The sequence below is a fragment of the Peromyscus eremicus genome, chromosome 1 (genome assembly GCF_949786415.1).
Source record: "Peromyscus eremicus chromosome 1, PerEre_H2_v1, whole genome shotgun sequence".
In the NCBI taxonomy this organism is placed as follows: Eukaryota; Metazoa; Chordata; class Mammalia; order Rodentia; family Cricetidae; genus Peromyscus; species Peromyscus eremicus.
In genome coordinates, this window is record NC_081416.1 from 196,677,764 (window position 1) to 196,681,025 (window position 3,262).

A 3,262-nucleotide genomic window follows, 5' to 3' on the forward strand; every position below is an offset into this window, starting at 1 on the left:
ATATTGAGCTATCTGTCTACTGACAAAGTCTTCCTTTTCTGGATGTTCCATTATCTCTTTACATCTTCCACTTCCTATTATTTTGCATGAACTGCTTATTATTCATTATAGACTGATGAAATGACTGAGACCAAATATGGCGTGTATCACAAAATCTGACTCATTGGAGCTGTCTTGTTTGAACACTGTATTTCATACATTGCCTGATTTTCCAACACTGTTTAATAGCCAGACCGTATTTACCTTGTGAACGAATGTATTTTGTCTTATCCCTTCTCCCTGTCTAATTTCATGCTAGTGTGTTGTGCAAGCGTTGATAGTTTTGAACCCTAACATTTGTAGTACAATTTATGACTGTCTGTTTAACTGACTGTTAGATCTGTCTTGATAACATTTAATGTTGTTTCTTCACATTGCTGAGGCACTGAAATTTTAATATATGTAACAGAGTCATGCTAATAACTCTGCCTATGGAGGGATGGTTAATGTTTTCTAGTTGGGTGTTCTCAAATTACTTATAAACTTCATATTCTTTGTGTTTTGAAAATACAATCAGAGACCCATAGGAAGAAAACCTTTTCTCTCTCTTTTAAATTAAGGAAATATGAACATAAATGGTTGTATTTTTAAAAATAAAACAATGCTAGTAATAATTTTCACCAGATTCAAATTTTCAGAATTTCTTTCCATTTTTTTCTGGTTTCTCTCAGCCTGTGTGTTGACGTGTATTTACCCTTTTCACTCTTCTTCTCACCTGTTCCTGTGTCTCTGGGAATAGTGTGAAATTTCCACTTTTGTCTGTTAGAGATGCATTACAGGAAGCAATGAAGTCTAATGTTGCCATTAATACACTCAATTCTTTCAGGATGTTAGAAGTATATATTGGATATTAATGCAGAAAAAAAGAGCATTAGTGGAACTGTGAAGACTATAAAGCATTAGAGGAATTATGAAAACTGTGAGTTCAATTTCCATCTTTTTTTTACTCCCACATTTGATAACCCACAATATGTTTGATCATGGTATTGTATCCTATTTATTGGGTAACTTGAGCTAAGACAGACTATTGGCCTGATGAGACAATAAAACAATTTGAGCTCCTAAAAATTAATACACATTTAAATGTCTTCTTCCTGGTTGTACTGATGTGATTAAATTTATTTACCTCAGGTGAAAAGAATATGGTTCCTGAGAACTTGCCAGTGGGGATTCTTTTCTTTTCGCAAACAGCTGTTGGAATTCTTGGCAATTGGTCAGTTCTTCTTCCTTATATCATGTCTGTATTCACTGGAAAAAGTCTGATGCCCAAAGACCAGATTTTAAGGCATCTGACTTTAGCCAATTCCTTGGTTATTATCTCAAGAGTAATTCCTCACATAATGGTACAGCTGGGCTTGCGATATCTCCTGGGTGACCTTTTATGTAAACTCACTCTCTACAGTAATCGAGTGGCCCGGGCCATTTCCCTGCACTGCACTTGCCTCTTGAGTAGCTTCCAAGCAATCACAATCAGCCCCAGCAACTCCAGGTGGATGAAGCTTAAACACAGAGTCTCCAAATACATGGCTCGGTCCTGCTCACTCAGCTGGCTTGTGCATCTGCTTCTAAACAGCAAAACAGCTATAGATGTGATGGGACCTGATACTAGCAAAAACTTCACCAAGAAAATCAAGTTAGGGTACTGCTCAGCATTTGTTTTTGACAATACTGTAACTTTACTAAACCTGTCATTGCTTTGTTTCACTGATGGTCTCTGTTTGGGTCTCATGATCTGGGCCAGTGTCTTCATGGTGAGCATCCTCTGTAGGCACAAGAGTCAGTTACAGCACATCCACAGTGCACAACACACCCCCAGAGTCTCTCCTGAAGACAGAGCCACAAAAACCATATTGACCCTTGTCTGTACCTTTGTCCTCTCCTATTCAATGTCCTTCATATTAGTTATCTATACTGTGGCATTTGACAATCCAAGTCTGTTGATAATCAACATATTTACATTCCTAGACACATGCTTCCCCACATTTTGCCCCTTCATCCTCATCCGAAATAACAAATCTGTTCCCAAGAATCATTTTCCCTGCTGTAGGAGAAGGTAATTTAACATGGTGATTTGTGTGTTATGATAAATTTAAATATTCTTTCATCTATTACTGATCATTAGACTCACACATGACCAGGTCTTGTTTAGCAAATTAATGCCTCTCTAAATTAAGCATTGCCAGTTGTTACTGCAGTCAAAATGCTGCCTAAGCAGTTCCATGACATGAAGATATCCCTTTGTTTTTGTTCTAAATGCTAAGAGATTGGGGATCATCATGTACTAGGTGGAGCTCCAGGAGTCCAATCGATGAGAGAGAGGAAGTGTGATATGAGCAAGAGATATCAAGACCATGATTTGAAAAAACACAGGAACAAAGTGCCAAACTAGCGGAAACTCATGAACTGTGAACCAATAGCTGAGGAGCCCCCATGGAACTGGGCTAGGCCCTCTGGATAAGTGAGACAGTTGATTAGCTTGAACTGTTTAGGAGGCTCCCAGGCAGTGGGACTGGGACCTGTCCTTGGTGCATGAGCCAACTTTTTGGAACCCCCGGCCTATGCTGAGACACTTTGCTCAGCCTTGGTGCAGGGAGGAGGGGATTGGACCTGCCTCAACTGAATGTACCAGGCTGGGCTGATTCCCCAGGGGAGACCTTGCCTTGGAGGAGGTGGGAATCAGGGGTAGATTGTGGGAGAAGGCTGGAGGGTGGAAGAAGGGAGGACAGGGCAATCTTTGGCTGATATGTAAAATGATTAGAAAATCGCTTATATAAAATTTTAAAAAAAGAAAAAAAAGAATATTATATGCTTAAAGATATCTAATCAGCTGTTGAGGTATGTGTTTCTCTTCAAGCACAGCCTGGACTCTGGTCCCACTGCTGCAACTGAATTATAGAAAAAAAGAGCAAAGAAAAATCCAGAATCTTTGGCACGTGAGAATAACATGTTTATGTGATCAATTCCATTTTATTCATTCACGTTTTGACTTCACCTATGTTCTGCATCTGGTCTTATGATGTGGGTTTGTGGCTCCACTTCCAGGTTCCTCTATGGGAAGAAATGACATGCTGTCTATTTGCTGTGCCCATTGTTTCCTCAGACTTCCCTGGGAAGACAGAGACTTTCCTAGTCATCCCAATTCTGCTGTGAGCCGTTGTTACCTCCTACTCAGTTGCTTGCACCCTGGCATTCTGTTTGACAGTCTGTGACAATCCAAGGCTGT

At 39.8% G+C, this 3,262-nt stretch overlaps 1 pseudogene; it reads left to right on the forward strand.

Moving 5' to 3' along the window:
- Positions 1 to 1,145: 1,145 nt before the first annotated feature.
- LOC131902751 (vomeronasal type-1 receptor 4-like) lies at positions 1,146 to 2,096 on the forward strand (annotated as a pseudogene).
- Positions 2,097 to 3,262: the final 1,166 nt, after the last annotated feature.